Source organism: Carcharhinus amblyrhynchos, chromosome 4, assembly GCF_965287045.1.
Source record: "Carcharhinus amblyrhynchos chromosome 4, sCarAmb.v2.hapA, whole genome shotgun sequence".
Lineage (NCBI taxonomy): Eukaryota > Metazoa > Chordata > Chondrichthyes > Carcharhiniformes > Carcharhinidae > Carcharhinus > Carcharhinus amblyrhynchos.
In genome coordinates this window covers 102,867,702-102,887,251 of record NC_137327.1, presented here as the reverse complement: position 1 = coordinate 102,887,251, position 19,550 = coordinate 102,867,702, and the positions used below count along the sequence as shown (strand labels likewise).

General features: G+C 41.2%; 1 protein-coding gene across 4 annotated transcripts in view; it reads right to left on the bottom strand.

Moving 5' to 3' along the window:
- Window positions 1–19,550, bottom strand: part of dacha (dachshund a) — a 375,878-nt gene that overhangs the window by 177,286 nt on the left and 179,042 nt on the right. The gene's annotated exons all lie outside the window — the stretch shown is intronic.

Genomic DNA, 19,550 nt, shown 5'->3' with positions numbered 1-19,550 from the left:
ATTTTTAGTTTGTATTATAGTAAAGGAGTTTAACAGTGTTGGAATGTGGTAGCATGGCCTCTTTCGGGGGTGCATGTTCATGGGTCATGGGCCCCAAATGGGGGCTATCAGGAGGAAGGATGCAAACCGTTAGCTATAGTGTGTTAAAGTGCAGGTTAGGAGGCGATCTTTACTGTGAGCTCCAACAGTCAGGGGAACTAGACCTGCACCTACATTGAGCTTATTGTGTATAGTTTTATTTTTCCTTCACTAAACCACTGTTGTGATTCAAGGCTTCCTTTCGTGATACTTGTGCTACAACATGGAGCATCAACTTTCTTCCATCAATAATGGCTCTGCAACAGCCTGTGGTCAGATTGCTCAAAGGAATATGTTTTCCTCCAACTTAAAAGACCAAGTCCATCCTTTTCTTGCCTTAAACTCTTTAGCCTTTCTGCAGATAGTCTTTTCCCTGAAGCCGGACCAGTCGTATGCAGGACCAGTATCCTGATGTCACAAGCTCTCTTACTAAGACCACCTACATCCAGTTGCATAACAGTGCCCTCATCTCAACTTCACCATTGAAACTATTATCCAAGTATATCACCTGTCTAATCTCGAAGCTATTTAAAATTCTGCAGCCCATCCACTTCCTCACTACATCCTTCCATGTGACCAAGTGGTATAAGCAGAGAGACAGAGTTGCAGGGTTGCAGAGACAGGTTAGAGTGAGGTAGTGGAAGAAAGAAGATTTTAGTATTTTCCAAGATTAACCAGTACACAAATCGTAAAGTCACCATAATCCCAGATGACCATTGTTGCTCTCTCCTTTGAGGTGATTTTAACCTGAGGATCACCATACCTCAGGCAAAAGGCAAGGTTGAGGAGGTGGGGCCTTTGTGAATAATCTCAGCTGGTACGGGAATTGAACCCACATTGTTGGCATTGCTGTGCATCACAAAGCGGCCATCCAGCCAACTGAGCTAAACCAGCTCCAAAACAACAAAAGTAAAAGAGCACAAAATCACTAAAGATTTCCAAAGACCAGCTGATTTCCCATGTCTTCCCCACTCCATGATATGTAGCAAAAATTTTCAATAATTAGCCCTACTCTGCTCTTCCCAAAAGCCTTCGACCACCTCGTCATATATTCAAACACTGTTCCAAAGCCCTGGGGTTGGGTTTTTGGCCCTTGTCAGGGGGGGGGGGGGGGGGGGGGAACGACAGAAGAGAAGAGAAGAGAAGACCCAAAAACAACTCCACCAGTTGACACGCTAATTCCCAGTCTCCAAACTCCACCTGGGCAATTTATGCAGCGATTGGATTGGTGGCTGGCTGTTAGCTGGCTAACAACCTAATTAAGGCTAATTAAAGGAAACCAATTGGCCAGTTTAGATGCCTGCAGATAGGCACCTAGTGGAAGGTCAAGGTGGAGAAGAATGAGTGCTCCAGGCAACCCAGAGATCCCTCGCAGCCTGCCTCAATGCAGCAGGAGCCAACAACCACATTGTAGAGGACCTCTCTGCCAACAGTGGTGGCCTACCCATGGAATCTATTTTTGAATTAAAGATTTAAAAGATTGGAGAGAGGATGTGTCCATTTGACACACCCTCTCCCTTACTTATCTTTCCTCACAGCCTGCTGTGTCTCTCAAGATGCAAGGCCTCTGATCACCCAGCTTCAACAGCCTAACCCACTATCCCTAAATAGGCGGTGAACCTGTCTGTATGTCAATTAAGGGGGTGCCTCTTTGCAAATCCCGGTGAGTTACTGCTTCCCTCTTTGGCTGTAGGTTTGGCACTGGGGAAAGGCTCTGATCTCTCTTTCCTAACCTTGGAGGGAGAATCCAGCCTTATCGACGGCACAGTGACACAGTGGTTAGCACTGCTATCTCAGTGTGCCGGGAACCGGGTTCGATTCCCAGATTGGGTCACTGTGTGAAGTTTGCATGTTCTCCTGTGTCTATTTGGGTTTCCTCCCACAGTCTGAAAGATGTACTGGTTAGGTGCATTGGCATAGGTGCTAAATTCTCCCTCAGTGTACCCGAACAGGCTTTGGAGTGTGGCGACTAGGGGACTTCCACAGTAACTTCACTGCAGTGTTAATGTAAGCCAACTTGTGACACTAACAAATAAACTTAAAAAACTCCCTCTTTGGTTGCCTTCAATCAACTCTCAACTGTTCAGCATCTGTTTCTCCTTGTGATGTTCAGCACAATAAAGATGTAATATAGATACAAGTGGTAGCTGGCACAGGATAAACATTTTAAAAAACCTATACAAGCCACCTTAAGAGGACCCATTGAACAATCTAATTGTCAATATATTTGTTCGGTTTAATGTTATCCTTCCCAGTGCGAGGCCATTGCCATGAACGAATCATAAATAAAATCCGCAGTGCCTGTTACTCTGCTATTTGCCATTATGAGACTATTGTGTGATAGAAAAAGGTCTCGTACTGACTCATGTGGTATTCTTAATTTATTCCCCCCCCCGCCCTCCCCAGTGTCTCCCACCACAACGAACAAGCTTGTAAAGATTGCTGCTTTATCCCAGTGTTACAAACCTGAAAATACTGCCTCAAGACACGGGTAAAGTTTTGAACAAAAAAAAAATCTAAATGTTTTTCAGCTAAGAGCACACAGCACAGAAACGTGACACACTCATCCAGGCTAAAAATCCCAGTGACAAGATTGTATGCACATGCGAGCAGCATGACTTAATCGATAAGATATTTCAGATTGAAAATGCTAATGCAGCAATGATGCTGTTTGTGAACGCTGTAGAGTAAGCATTTAGGATGCTAGCATAAAATTATGCAGTAATCAAAACAGAGTCTGTGAGTAGAATCTAAGAATAGGAACATCATGTCAGAGCTGCTCTGCCATCAGATTTATATGGGAATAACATGTCGTTTATGCATCAGCACACAGCAAAGGAAAGCAATCCCTATGAAGCTAATCTAATAATAGACTGTAAGTTAGTGATTACTGTTTCATGTAAAGTAGTTCTTGGTTGCACTAATGGCCTAATTCTGAGGGACTTGCTACTTACTGTGGTGAGACTGGTAACTGGAACAGTTCTGACAGATCTACAGGCTCAGGTTTACTGCATGGATTAGCTTGAATAGCCATATTAAATGAAACAGAATAAAATAAAAACAATTTTACACTGAGTGAAGGCCTGACTTATAGGAACTGGCAGCTTCTGTGGCCCAAGGCACAGAATTAGTTTTGCCACTCGATAATTTGACTGATTCACTTCACCGCCCAGAACAGGACATTTTATGCTTGATTTATATGTAATCAAGTCACCTGCTCAGTGCTGGGAAAGGCCAAGTCAATCCTAATCTGTTGAGTAGTGAGTATCTGTTGAAGAGTACAACACATCAACATGTTTCCTGCCATTCCACAGAGATTTTATTAACAAAGTTATTAACTCCTTCTGTCCCTGTTTTTTTTTTGCAAGCTGCAATAAAATCATTTCCATCACGGCGTACAAAGTTAAAATGAAATTTAAACTAACCAAATATAATTATGCACAAAACTGACTTAAATGAAATTACAGGGACCAGCAAACCATTACCAAAGACTATTTGCCAGAGATTGTATTTCGACTCATTGTACTTGGATCATTTGTGACCAAGTTGCAGGCCATTTGTGAGAATGCCATTGTTTTCTTTTTCAATTGTTCACCTTGAAATACAGAAGATCTCTTGCAGGAGACTAGTTGGGTGCAGCGAAATGCAAGTAACGTGAACAGTTTTTCTGATTTGATTTGATTTAATATTGTCACATGTACTGGGATATAGTGAAAAGTATTGCTTCTTGCACGCTATACAGGCAAAACAAACCGTTCATAAAGTGCACAGACTACTACAAACTGTGCAAATTTTAACTTCAACTCATTTCATCACACTCGGAAACCTTTGCAAATTGGGATAATATTAGACTAATTTCACATTGCAGGATCTGGATCAGATTCCTCCCTTTGAACTGGCACTATAAGGTGATTGTTGTGCCCACCGGTCTCTAACTCCAGTGGATAATTCTGTGATACCTTAGGTTAAACAGAAAAGGATTTGACTACATTTGGTGACATGATCAGCAGAAATTCCTATTCTTCAACTGCTAGGCAAAAGTATCATAGTGAGCCCAATTTCGGCACCTCTCAGGTATATGCCAGTAAGTAGCGACCAAGGGTATTTTTGATTTGATGTATTATTGTCACATGTATTAGTATAGAGTGATAAGTATTGTTTGTTGCAAAGCATACCGTACATAGAGAAGGAAAGGAAAGGGTGCAGAATATTGTGTTACAGTCATAGCTATGAATCCTGACTAATTCTTTCCTCCACCCGAACCTATTATACGAGTCCAACTCAGCTGGGCTTAGCTAATTCAATATCGATGGAAGGCAGAATCTGGGGCTTTCCAAGTCTGGAAGATTCAGTGGTACCAAAGCATTTTAATCAACAGATAATTTTTGATTTATAAAATGGGAGGTATTAGGCTACTGAAAATAAGGATTGTGGCTCTGCAGTTGAAGAATACTGAACAAAATATTGTCGAACCTTCATGGAGTTAAAAATAATTCTAATTTTCAAGCAGTTATCAAGTTATGTAAACTTGGGTCACTAACTAAAAAGTTCAAATGCTTCAAATCAACTCTGATCTCCCTTAATTTTTTAAAAAAGAAGCTTGCCCTATTCAGCACAGTTTGCAGCTGGATTTATGAGGTGCAAGTGCATGATTAGGCACAGCCCTGTCATTAACAATTAAAGGTGACCTTGTCATATTTAATAACATCAGAGCACACACACTTTCAATGCTTTAAAAGCTGATGAAGGTTGTCACCGTACCTGTACCAGTCTCAGCGTAGACCACAGTCTTGTCTGTTGTGCAATTTGCATCAAGAGTTTTCAGACACACATTTTTATGTGTAAGAACTGCACAATACAAATTCTCTTCAGTTATTTTGGGGCAAACCAGATGGAGCACAGACACTATGGGAAGTGTCATTTATCACAATGACAGCAAGTAGGTAGAAGTGCTCTTAGCAGCCCAGGATAAGTCACCTTTTTTCATATATAGCAGCTTTAGGGTAGCAATATTGAATTTTAGAAAAGCGTATTTTTTATTAAGTTTAAGTCACAACTTGCAGAACACTGCAGTATGTTAACCCATTCCCACCTAGATGTTTGATGCATTTCCATGATTTTTCACAGGAATTCACAGGAATTCACAGGAATATGGGATCACAAGAGATAAGGGAATGATACATTTTGAAAACAGCTAAATCCCTGAGTACAAAAGAAGAAAGCATTTCAATTGTCCCCCATTCTGACATCCTGCAATCTCTGGTATCACTATTCATGACCTTGGAATGCATAATATCCTATAGGAAAATCACATAAAGGAGCTTATCCCTAATTTATAATGTGATTTCTGTGCAACTCAAGTAGTTGTCACATTGGAGGGCAACCATTCCAACAATCTTATCTTAATTGTTCAAGATGTCTGACTGTCAGCTGCTCTTGGCAACATTAAAATGCGTTCGGATAGTTGGAGACATGGTGAACAACATTCAGTGCGTTTAAAATGTTCCAACAGCTTGAACAGGTAATGAAACATGGCTTCTATTTGCATTATTGTTAACACCAAAGCCACACTTCATCATTTGGTGCAGCTTGAAAGATGGCTTCAACAGTGTCTGGTTTCTATCTTCTCACTTCCCCATTTCTTCCATCTGTGCCTGGTTCTCTTTCCCTTCATCTGATTGTGAGATCTCTGAAGATTAATTCTTCTTGGAAGTGGAAGAGAGCCAGAGTAATGAATGCCAGCACTGAACTCGCAGGCCCTCCATTTGTGTAACAGTGCAGGATGACCAAACTCATGGATAGAAATGTCATAGAAATCATACAGTACAGAAAGAGGCCATTCGGCCCATCGAGTCTGCACCGACCACAATCCCACCCAGGCCCTAACCCCATATCTCTACACATTTACCCACTAATCCCTCTAACCTACGCATCTCAGGACACTAAGAGCAATTTTAGCATGGCCAACCAACCTAACCTGCACATCTTTGGACTGTGGGAGGAAACCGGAGCACCCGGAGAAAACCCAAACAAACAGTCATGAGGAGAATGTGCAAACTCCACACAAGACAGTGACCCAAGTCGGGAATCAAACCCAGGTCCCTGGAGCTGTGAAGCAGCAGTGATAACCACTGTGCTACCGTGCCGCCCATTGTTGGATCTTGTGCATCCCCTAACAAAAGCTGGGGCTTTTAGCAACTCCAACATCAAGTCTAATACTTTTTCCAAGGCACACAAACAATTCCATGTTTCCAGCTTTATGAGGAACATTAATGTTGCGGCTGTAAAATCTTATCCTCAAAACAAATACGAAAATATTTTCAATCCCTCAAAAAAAAAATTCTGTTTTACTTTGGAAAAGTTTCAAGCGCTATCAAGCCATCAAAGCCTAGGTTCTTTTGTCACTGAATTCTTCACTCTAATTTAAAATTAAACTACTGAGTGGCTAAAAACGGCTACAGGAAGTGTTCCAATCCAGTCTAGTTGAAAAATGAGTCATGGCCAAATTGGCAGTTTTTCTTCACTTACAATGGTAAATCTATGACACTGCAACAGAATTAACAAGGCTGAACCGACGAGAGTAGCTGCACTCCAACACTGCTGAGTAGGGGCTGCTACAAAGTGTAGACCTAAATCTAACAGACAAACAAGAAAAGAAGATAACAGAGATTTTGAAAGCCTTGAACCCTGAGTGAATTTTACATATGAATGTTATGTAGTCAACATTAGGGTTCAGTGTGAAAATGAGGCCACTGAATGTATGCCATGGCAGTTAAGCAATTAGCAGAATTATGTGAATTTGAACAGCTAAAAGATGATCTAATTAAAGACATCTGATTAAAGTCTTAGGCATGGGGGGACAGTTACGTAAGAACAAACTGAGAAACTGATACTATGAGGCAAGACAAAATGCAGAGGTTGTGAAAAGCCTGCTACAGCAAATATATGGCAGAGCAAATCAGAAGATACATTATGCTGAGAATCAGTCTAAGCCAAATAAGATGAACAATCCCAAAGGGCAGGATGCAAGTATTGTAGAGGGCAGAAGGGATAGGAAAAGAAAGACTGTCCAACATGTGGAAGGCAGGGTGGTATTTTTCTCCCTCTCTGCGGCAGGTTTCATGATGGAAGGAGGTGGTATGCTGTTCGCTGGTGGCAAGATCTTACGGTCCTGCTGTTGTCAATGAGGTTTCCCATTGAATACACCCCTTGCCAACAGGAAACCCGTGGTGGGGGTGCCCTGTTGGCAGGACCGTAAGATCTCACCAGCATAAACACCAGTAGGATTTTGGCAGCTATAGCTACAAGAAGCAAAATCATTTCAAGGACTTTGCAGGAAATAGCAGAATAAGATGCCACAAAAGAGATTTCAGCAGAAGAATCTGATGAAGACTGTTGTAAACAACACAACAGGTTGGTTCCATCAAGCTTATAGGAGGCAAATGGTTTGTGTCTGTTACAATGATGGCCCCAGACAGCGACTTTCAAGCAAATAAGAAATGTCAAATAGACCACTGTTGCATCTTGCAACATAATGACCTTCACTGAACTGTGCAAAGCGACTCAACATGGCAATCCAACAGTGAAGCCTTCAGAAGTAAATTTGAGGATAAAGGTGGGTTGATACTCATCCTGAGAGGACAATTTAAACTGACTGCACAATGCAATGGCAAGAAGGAAGATCTAGAGTTCCAGACCATCGAGGGACACAATGACTAGCTGATCTCAGCTGGAGCAAGTCTAAAGCTTGGACAGGTAAGCCTTAATGTGCCAACAGAGAAATTGTAACAAAAGACACAACAATAAGGACAGAAAAGGACCCGGAGAGGGGGAAATGAAAGACTGCAGGGATAGAGAGAGAGACATTATTCATATAAATGATTTTGGACCATGCCAGTGCACTGAGATGTATGGTCAGAAGGCAAATGCTCTACAATAAAATGTTCAGATCATCACCGAACTGGAGCAAGATTCCAGCTGAGCTGATACCTTTGAAAAAGTATGATAAACTGAAGTCTTCAATGAACCGAACCGTGCGAGGTCAGGAAAAAGGTACCAGGAGGAGAGAATGATGCTAAATTGGCAACTCAAAGCGGGAGTTGAAGAAACTCGAGCCAATATTCAAGTATAACCTCGGCATTTATGCTCAACTATTAAAGTTACTCCTTCACAGCAATTGTCCAATCGGGGAGAAGGGATCTCAGCTGTATTGAGTACAGAACTACCATCAAACCTAGAGGTCCACAAGTCCATTAGAACTGCAATGGAACAATAAAGCAACACAAGCCAGGGGAATGACAGCCTTTGAATAAGGACCATCGCCCAGATGTACAGTCAATGTCACATGCACATGAACCATTCAGTGGCTGACTATTGGAACAAACAGTTGTAAATGCATGAGAACTATGGATGCATAGTAGGAAACTTGGGTAACTCACATTCACACAGGATCATACAAATATGTTTTATTCACTAGGGAAAGGGGGAGGTTTTGCAATGTAACCAGTCTGGTTGACACCTCTGGCTTTCTGTTGTCATTGTGACCATGCCATGACGTCTCCTCTGAAGACAAGCATCTTAAGATCAGTTGAGTGAAAGCCTCTCATAGAAACAGACACTAAAGAAGATCGCTGTCTTATACGTGAAACAAAAGGGACATTGCAACTCTGTAGGCTGTCTTGCAAGCACCTTATAAAGCTCAAACAGAACAGCATCTACTGGCACAATCCATACCCTGATGGTGTCACTTATTTGCCAAGCAAACCTGCTGCTACAATGTTTTAACTTCTGGTAAAACTAATTTTAGACACCTAAAGTGGCTTTGCAAGGAGTCTCAGCACAGCAATTAGTCTGAATGAGTCCCAACAGCACCTGAGCACCTGGTCCTGAAAACCTAGACTGTTGCACTGCTTCACTACAAAAGGAAGAATTGCTTTTACAAACCAGAATTGTTCTGTAATAACTTAGCACAGAATTGTTATTTAACCCGGTGTACTAGAGAAAATGATAAACACCCCTTTTAACACTGAAAGAAATAAAGACTTGCATTTATATAGCATCTTTCATGAAACATAGACATTGTTGTAATGCACGAATGGTAACAGCTAATATACATAAACTAATCTTTCACAAACACCAATGTGGTAATGTTAAGTTAAAGTTAATTTATTAGTCATAAGTAGTCTTACATTAACACTACAATGAAGTTACAGTGAAAATCCCCTAGTCGCTACACTCTGGCACCTGTTGGCCAGTTTCCCTAACCTGCACATATTTGGACTATGGGAGGAAACTGGAGCATCTGAAAGAAACCCACACAGACAAGGAGGGTGTGCAAACTCCACACAGACAGTGGCCCAAGCTGGGAATCGAACCTGGGTCCCTGATGCTGTGAGGCAACAGTGCTTACCACTGTACCACCCAAATGATCAGATAATCTGTGTTTGCAATATGGTTGAAGGATAGCTATTGCCCAGGACACAGGGGAAAACACCTCTTTCTTCTTCAAAGTGGTGCAGTGGAATCTTTTACATCCAGCTGAGAGGGCAGAGTTTAATTTCTCGTCCAAAAGGCTGACAGTGACCCTGACAGTGCAGCACCCCCTCAGCACATCACTGCACTGCATTTTATTTATCTGACACTCCAGCAGCACGATAGCACAGTGATTAGCACTGCTGCATCACACAGCGAAGGACGCGGGTTCGATTCCTGGCTTGGGTTAATGTCTGTGTGGAGTTTGCACATTCTCCCCATATCTGCATGGGTTTTCTCCAGATGCTCAGGTTTCCTCCCACATTCTGAAAGACATGCTGGTTAGGTGCATTGACCCAAACAGTAGTCGAACTGTGGTGACTAGGGGAATTCCAAGTAAACTCATTGTAGTGTTAATGTAAGCCTTACTTGTGACTAATAAATAAACCTTAAATCAGGGGCTGGCAATGATTTTTTTACTTGAAGAGCGCTAAGAAATCTGCTTAAAATAAAAATGGATTACAATTAGCAAAGCATCATTGTTTTTCTTGGAATGAAACATCAATAACTGATTTACCTACCAAAGCAAGAGAAGGTTTTTTTTTGTCTTTATGTTTTTAAAGTAGAATTTGTAATAAAGAGAATTATGTTTTTTTATTTAAAATTTGTAGGGTCATATTTAAAACAGTATTTTTTTACTCAAAGTATTTAGAACAAAGACAATTTTCCAGCCCATTGATTCTCATGATACAAAAATAGCCTATTTAGAATAATTTATTGTTTTCAGCAAAACTGGAAATATTTATGGCACAACTATAAAATTTGATCCTCAAACCCAAGGACTTATTTAATACAAATGCACAGACATGCAACCAAACAGCTTTACTTCAAGCACGATGCTGTTTTTCATTAAGAAAATCATTTGAAACCATTAAATTTATCATAACTATTAATATTTGAGTCCCTCAGGAAAGCTTTGTTACCTTCCAGTTTGCTAAGTTGACAATCTTTTCTTCCTTGTTGTTTCAAGATCTTTTTCCCATGGAAATAAGAACCAGCCCTGAAAGTCTGGGAACGGCAAATGGGATATAAAGGAGCTGATTGCAGCTCTGGGGCCTCAGGTCGCCAATCTCTGGCCTAGATTGTCAGGCTCAAGGCCTGGAGTAGGACTTGGACCCACAACATTCTGACTCTGAGGTAAGAGTGATGACATCTGAGCTACGGCTGCCGGGAAATGCATCTGTGGGCCAAGACTAATAGTGTCATCTCAGGATTATACTTATTAATGATCAGCTTGACAGTGATAACATTCTGAAAGCTCCCCTAGACGTGATTTACACTGAGGGCACTAATTTTCTTGAGTTACGAAATAACAATGGAGTGAATATTAATGCAAAGGCAGGACAGGAGCAGAGTGAGATAGATGCTTTGAAACATAAATAGAAAATCGAATCAGGAGTAGGCCTTTTGGCGCTTTGAGGCTGTTCTGCAATTCATTATGATCATGGCTGATCATCAAATTAAATACTCTGATTTCCACCTTCCCCCCCACCCCCATCACTTTAGCTCCAAGAACCATATGTAATTCCTTCTTGAAATCACACAAAATTTTGGCCTCAACTACTTTCCATGGTTATGAATTCCACCAATCCCTAGGTGAAGAAATTTCTCCTCACCTCAGTCCTAAAAGGTTTACCCCCTAGTTCTGGTTCTCCACCATTGGGAACATTCTTCCTGAATCTACCCTGTCTAATCCTGTTAGAATTTAAAACTTAAGGGATCCCCTGTCACTTTTCTAAACTCCAATGAATACTATCCAAAATGACTCCTCATATGAGTCTCTCCTCACCTCAGTTCTAAAAAGTTTACCCTTTATCCTCAAACTATGACCCCTAGTTCTGGACCCCCCACCATTGGGAACATTTTCTGAATCTACCCTATCTAACCCTGCTAGAATTTCCTATGAGATCCCCTCTCACTCTTCCAAACTCCTGTGAATATAATCCTAACCGATTTAGTCTCTCCTCATAGGGCAGGCCTGCTATCCCAGAAATCAGCCTGGTAAATCTTCACTGCAGTCCCTCTATAGCAAGAGCATCCTTACTCAGATAAGGATATTGAAACTCCACACAATACTCCAGGTGTGGCCTCACCAATGCCCTGTACAATTGCAGCAAAACATCCTTATTCCCATATTCGAATCCTCTCACTCTAAAGGCCAACTTATGCTTTGTCTTCTTTACTGCCTGTTGTATCTGTGCGCTTACTTTCAGTGACTGATAATGAGTTTACTAAGGTCTCGCTGAGTATCCACCTTTCTCAATTTACACCCATTCAAATAATAATCTGCCTTCCGATTTTTGCAATCAAAGTGGAAACCCTCACATTTATCCACATTATACTGTATCTGCCATGCATATGCCCACTCACAGTCTGTCCACATCATCTTTGTATCCTCCTCACAGCTCAGCCTCCCATCCAACTTTGTATCATCTGAAAATCTGGGGATAATACATTTAGTTCTCTCTTCCAAATCATTAATATATAATGTTAACAGTTGGGATCCTGCCACAAATCCCTGCGGGACCCCGCTAGTCATGGAACCCCTACAGTGCAGAGGAGGCCATTTGGCCCATTGAGAATGCACCAACTCTGACAGAGTTTCTTACCCAGGTCTTCTCCCCTGCCCTATCCCCATAATCCCACTCATTTTCTGTGGTTATTCCATCTGCCTACACATTTGGAACATTGAAGAGCAATTCAGCATGGTCAATCCACCTAATCTGCCTATTTTTGGATTGTAATAGGAAACCGCAGCATCCAGATGATACATGTTGACACAGGGAGCACAGGCAAATTTCACACAGTCACTCAAAGCTGAATCGAACCTGGGTCACTGGCACTGCTAGGCAGCAGTGCTAATCATGCTGCTGTCACTGCCTTCCAATAGGAAAAAGACCCATTTATTCCAACTCTTTGCTTCCTGTCTGCTAACCAGTTTTCTATCCATGTCAAGAGACTACCCGCAATCCCACATACTTTAATTTTACATAGTAATTTGCCATGCGAGACACTGTGGAAAGCCTTCTGGAAGTCTAAACAAACCACATCCATTAGTTCTCCCTGATCACCCCTACTAGTTACACCCTCCAAGGATTCCAGTAGATTTGTAAAGCATGAACTGCCTTTCGTAAATCGACGCTGAGTTTGATTATACCATTGCTTTCTCAATGCTGTGCTATGAAATCCTTGATAATGGACTCAATTGGTCTTATTGTTCCCTGTTTTCTCTTTACCTCCCTTTTTGAATAGCGAGCTTACATTAGTTAACCCTCCAATCTGCAGGAACCATTCTAGAGACCAAAGAATTTTGGAAAATGATCACCAATGCATATACTATTTCTAGGGCCACTTATTAGTCCCTATAGAATTATTCACTTTCAGTCCCCTTAATTTCCCCAAAACCATTTCTCTACAAAAGCTGATTTCCTTCAGCTCCTCAATAAAACTGGTTTCTCTCAGAACTTCCAGTACATTATTCATTGCTTCTGTCTTCACAAATTAAGACAAGCATGAATTTAGATCCTCTGATATTTCTTTGTTTCCCATTATGAATTCTCCCATTTCTGACTGTACGGGACTACATTAGTTTTTGGCATCTTTTTCTCTTTACATACTTATAGAAACCTATACAGTTAGTTTTTATGTTCCCTATGAGCTTACTTTCATACTCTCTTTTCCCCTTATTAAATCAATCCCTTGGTCCAACTTTACCGAATTTTAAACTGCTCCCAATCCTCAGGTCTATTGCTTTCTCTTGCCAATTTGTATGCTTCTTCTTTGAATATAATACTATCTCTACTTTCCTTTGAAAGCCATACTTTGACCTCAGTTCCCCATCCACTCTTGCACCAAATAGGAATAAACAACTTTTGGAGTTCACCTATTTGTTCCTTGAATGCCTGCCATTGCCTGTACACCATCCTTGCAGTAATTTTCCCAATCCAATACAGCCAACTCATGCCTCATACTATCATAGTTAACTTTACTGAGATTCAAGACCCTGGTCTCAAAATCAACTACCAACTATCCACTTTGATAAAGAATTCTACCATACTATGATCACTTATTCCCAAGGGTTCTTTCATAACCAGATTGCCAACTAATCATTTCTCATTGCGCAGTTGAAGGGGGAGGGTGAGCAGCCAGTGGTTGTGATACACATTAGTACAATTGCATAGGTAAACAAAGGGATGAGGTTCTAAGAGCAGAATACAGGGAGCTAGGAAGAAAGTTAAGAACTCAGACCTCAAGGTAGTGTGTTTAAACTAATATGCCTGGGGGATGGGAACCTATGTAAGGAATCCGAGAAGGATGGAGCAAGGACAAAATGTGGGGAGCAGGTTCCAACAACATCAAAAATCAGGAAAAAAGTTAAAAAGGATAACTCAGGAGATGTTATTAATGGAAGTGTTAGAATTCAAAAAGAAGGTACAAAAACTAGCATAAAGGCACTTTATCTGAATGCTCGTAGCATTCGAAACAAGGTAAACTGAGTTGACAGCGCAAATCATTGCAAACAAATATGATTTGGTGGCCATTACAGAGACATGGTTGCAGGATGGTCACGACTGGGAGTTGAATATGCAGGGTATCAAACTGCTTGGAGAGACCGACAGGATGGTAAGGGTGGTGTTGTAGCACTGATATTTAAGGATGACATCAGGGCAGTAATGGGAGATGATATAAGTTCTATGGAAAAGAAGGTTGAATCCATTTGGGTGGAAATTAGAAATAGTAAGTCACTGATAGGCATAATCTAAAGGCCACCAAATAATGACATCATGGCGGGATGAGAAATAAACAAAGAAATAACTGATGCATGTAAAAATGGTACAGCAATTATCATGGGGGATTTTAATCTAAATGTCAATTGGTCAAACTAAGTCAGTCAAGGCAGCCGTGAGGAGGAGTTCATAGAATGTATCTGCGATAACTTCCTTGAACAGAATGTAATGGAGGGAGCAAGCTATCCTGGATCTGATCCTGTGTAATGAGACAGGAATATTTAATGATCTTACAGTTAGGGATCCTGTTGGAAAAAGCGATCACAGTGTGGTTGAATTTAAAATACAGATGAAGCGTGAGAAGGTAACATCCAATACCAGTGTCTTGATGCTTAAGCAAAAGGAGACTACAAAGGGATGAGGGAGGAGTTGGCTAACGTAGACTGGGAGCAAAAACTTTACAGTGGGACAATTGAGGGACAGTGGAGGACTTTCAAAGCGATCTTTCACAGTGCTCAGCAAAAGCATATACCAGCGATAAGGAAGGATTGTAAAAAAGGAGATAATCAGCCATGGATATCTAAGGAAATAAAGGAGGATATCAAATTGAAAGAAAATGCATACAAAGTGGCAAAGATTAGTGGGAACTTAGAGGATTAGGAAATCTTTAAAGGTCAGCAGAAAGCCATGAAAAAAGCTATAAATAAAAGATGGATTATGAGAGTAAACTAGCTCAGAATATAAAAACAGATAGCAAAAGTTTCTACAAATATATGAAACGAAAAAGAGTGGCTAAAGTAAACACCATTCCTTTAGGGGGTGAGAAGGGGGATGTAATAACTGGAAATGAGAAAATGGCCAAGGCATTGAACAGGTATTTTGTGTCGGTCTTCAAAATAGAAGACACAAATAACATGCCAAAAATTGATGACAGGAAGGCTATGGCAGGTGAGAACCTAGAGACTATCATTATCACGAAAGAGGTAGTGTTGGGCAAGTTAATGGGGCTAAAGGTGGATAAGTTGCCTGGTCCTGATGGAATTCATCCCAGGGTACTAAAAGAAATGGTGGGAGAAATAACAAATCAAATGCATTAGTGGTAATGTACCAAAGTTCACTGGACTCTGGGGTGATTCCTGCAGATTGGAAAACTGCAAATGTGATGCCACTGTTTAAAAAAGGTAGACAAAAGGCAGGTAACTATAGGCCGGCTAGCTTAACTTCTATAGTAGGGAAAATGCTTGAATCTATCATCAAGGAAGAAATAGCGAGATATCTGGATATAAATTGTCCCATTGGTAAGATGCAGCATGGGTTCATGAAAGGAAGGTCATGTTTGACTAATTTGGCAGAATTCTTTGAGAACATTACATGTGCAGTGGACAATGGGGAACCTGTGGATGGGGTTTATCTGGATTTTTAAAAGGCATTTGACAAGGTATCGCACCAAAGACTGCTACTTAAGATAAAGGTGCATGGTGTTAAGGGTAATGTATTAGCATGGATAGAGGATTGGTTAACTAACAGAAAGCAAAGAGTGGGGGTAAATGTGTGTTTTTCTAGCTAGCAATCAGTGATTAGTGGTGTGCCTCAGGAATCAGTGTTGGGGCTGCAATTGTTTACAAATTATATAGATGATTTGGAGTTGGGGACCAAGTGTAGTGTGTCAAAATTCGCAGATGACACTAAGATGGGTAGCAGCGCAAAGTGTGCAGAGGATGCTGAAAGTCTGCAAAGGGATACAGGTAGTTTAAGTGAGTGGGTGAGGGTCTGGCAGATGGAGTACAATGTTTGTAAATATGAGGTCCTCCATTTTGGTAGGAATAACAGCAAAATATTATTTAAATGGTAAAAAATTGCAGCATGCTGCTGTGCAGAGGGACCAAGGTATCCTTGTGCAGGAATCTCAAGGAGTTGGTTTGCAAGTGCAGCAGGTAATTAAGAAGGCAAATGGAATTTTGTCCTTTATTGCTAGAGGGATGGAGTTTAAAAACAGCGAGGTTATGTTGCAACTGGAGGCCACACCTGGAGTACTGTGTACAGTTTTGGTTTCCTTACTTGAGAAAGGATATACTGGTACTCGAGGGGTTATACAGGAGATTCACTAGGTTGATTCCAGAGTTGAGAGGGTTGGCTTATGAGGAAAGACTGAGTAGACTGGGGCTATACTCATTGAAATTCAGAAGAATGAGGGGAGATCTTACAGAAATATAAAAGATTATGAAGGGAATAGATAGATAGAAGCAGGGAAGTTGTTTCCACTGGCGGGTGAAACTAGAACTAGGGGGCATGGCCTCAAAATAAGGGGAAGCAGATTTAGGACTGAGTTGCGGAGGAACTTCTTCACACAAAGGCTTGTGAATCTGTTGAATTCCCTGAGCAGTGAAGCAGTTGAGGCTACCTCGTTGAATGTTTTTAAGGCAAGGATAGATAAATTTTTGAACAGTCCAGGAATTAAGAGTTATAGCAAGCAGACGGATAAGTGGAGCTGAGTCTACAAAAAGATCAGCCATGATCTTATTGAATGGTGGAGCAGGCTTGAAGAGCCAAAAAGCCTATTCTGCTCCTAGTTCTTATGTTCGTATACCCTATCCAAGATGGGCTGTTCCCTTATTGATTCCTCAACATATTGGTCCAGAAAACCATCCCGTATACACTCCAGAAATTCCTCTTTTATTGCACTGTGACGAATCTGGAAACCTAAAGGAATTTAACAATCTGCATAATTGCCATCATTGCATTCTATTTTCTGGCCATAGCTGGCCAGATTTGGTGCCTGGTTGGCTGTCAGGCAGGTAGGCCTTTGGCATCAGGTTGCAGCCAGAAAGTGAAAGGAGAGGGGAGGGTGGATAATCAGGTAAATTGGATCCAGCAGTAAATGGAAAATAAGTTACTTCCTGGATCCAGTGGTTTTCAGTTCCCTTATCGATGACTACAGAAGATTTTGGAGTCTCCTTTCAGTCTTTTCTAAAGGGCATGATTGGATTATGGATGAAGAGCAGGGGATGAGGGATTAATCATGACAGCTCTTTCATAAAGGCCAACAACAGGCTGAATGGTCTCCTTCTGTGTGCTATTATTAGAGGTAAGTTTTCTCCTCTTACCAAAAAAATAGCAGTTTGTATAATGGCATGGAAACTTTGAAACATCCCAGGAAAGTGTGGAGGGGCATTATTAAGTAAACGTTGACACTGAGCCACATTGGATATTAACACAGATACCAAAGAGGTAAGTTTAAAGCATGTCTTAAAGGAGTAAAGCCATGATGAGAGGTGAAAAGGTTTGGTTGGGAATTTTGGAGCTCAGGGCCAGCAACCGAAGGCACAGTCATCAATAACGGAACAACTAAAATTAAGGATGTTTGAACACCAAAATGAGAACAGTGGTATCTGGTAGAGTTAGAGGACTGGAGGAGATTATACAAAAAGAGAGGGCAAGGCCATGGAAAGATTTGGAAACGAAGATGAGAATTTTAGAGTTGAGGCGCGACTTAAATGATATCCAATGTAGACCAGCCAGCACGGAAGTGAAGGATGAATAACATTTGGTGCAAGTGAGGGCGTGGGCAGCAGAGTTTTGGATGCTGTATAGTTTACATAGAACAGAATGTGAAGACTAGCTCAAAGTGTAATAGTCAAGAGCGTGAACTTCCAGGATGTATCTGGACGGTTTACAGAGTTGACAAGATGAGTCATACAGGCCAGGAAATCCTAAGTTTGGTTCGATCTGTGTTCAGCTGGTTGATCTGAATAAAGACAACAGGAAGGTTGTAACACTTATCCTCAGAGCCCTGGGTTGAAGAGAGATGGGACTCAAATCCCCTATTTCTGATTGTTATCCAGGCCTGAATTTTTATCCGCGTAGTGGGAATCGGGAAAATTTTCAGATTGGCTCGCCCATGTCTGCCAAGATGGCAGAGAGGGGTGAGTCCAGACATCCATTTTCCTTGTTGAAACAACTGCACCACATGAAAAACATTGCTTGATATTTTCCCTTTGGTGTAGTTGTTTCAACAAAGGGAATGGATGAGGGATGGTGATTAAAAACAGGGAGGTTATGTTGTAGCTGTATAAGATACAACATGGAGTTCTGTGTACAGTTTTGGTCCACTGACACTGGAGGGGGTACAGAGGAGATTAGCTAGGTTGATTCCGGAGTTGAGAGGGTTGGCTTATGAAGAGGCACAGAGTAGACTGGCCTGTACGCATTGAATTTAGAAGAATGAGAGGGAGATCTTATTGAAACATATAAAATTATGAAGGGAATAGATAAGATCGAAATAGGGAGATTATTTCCACTGGTGGGTGAAACTAGAACTTGGGGGCGAAACTAGAACTTGGGGGCATAGCCTCAAAATAAGGGTGAGCAGATTCAGGACTGAGTTGAGGAGGAACTTTTTCACCCAAAGGGTTGTGAATCTATGGAATTCCCTGTCCAGTGAAGCAGTTGAGGCTACCTCGCTGAATGTTTTTAAGGCAAGGATAGACAGATTAGGAATCAAGGTTATGGTGAACAGGTGGGCAAGTGGAGCTGAGCACGCAAAAAGATCAGGCAGAACAGGCTTGAGGGCTAGATGGCCTACTCCTGCTCCTAGTTCACATGTTGTGATTGACAGCTCAAGCTCTTTGATCTTTGCTGTCAATTTCACAATGTTGTTTGACACAAGTTTAAGATTTAAGGGTTTATGGTTTTTATTATTGATACTTTAAAGGGTCTGGATGGTTGATATTTTCATTGTCTTTCAAATGAAATGACCTTTTAAAACATTGTATAAAGTTATGAATGAATTACTTTTGAAAAATCTTTTTACACATCCTACTGTCACTGTAGGTTTCATTGGTTCTATCTATTGTATAGTGAGTCAATGGGCATGGAAATGCATAGGGAGCATGAGGGCCAAAGGGGATCAGTTGAAGGATATAGCTTGGCATAGGGGGCATGTGGAGGACCTTTAGACGTTACCTTTTAAAAGGTCTCCTCGTGTGGACTAAGTGTTCACAACCCTTCTGAGGGGCGGTGAACCATGACTTTGTAAAAACCTGGCCCAACTTCATGAAAAGAAGCCAGGTCAGAGGTACTGGTTGCAGGCTTTGACAAACCCTGCCCATACCCTTAATAGGCACTCTCAAAAATGTGACAGCCAGAATGGGGTCAGGGATCTTGGATTCGCCCGATATTTTTAAATGTTTTCCCAATTCAGTGAATCAGCTAAAA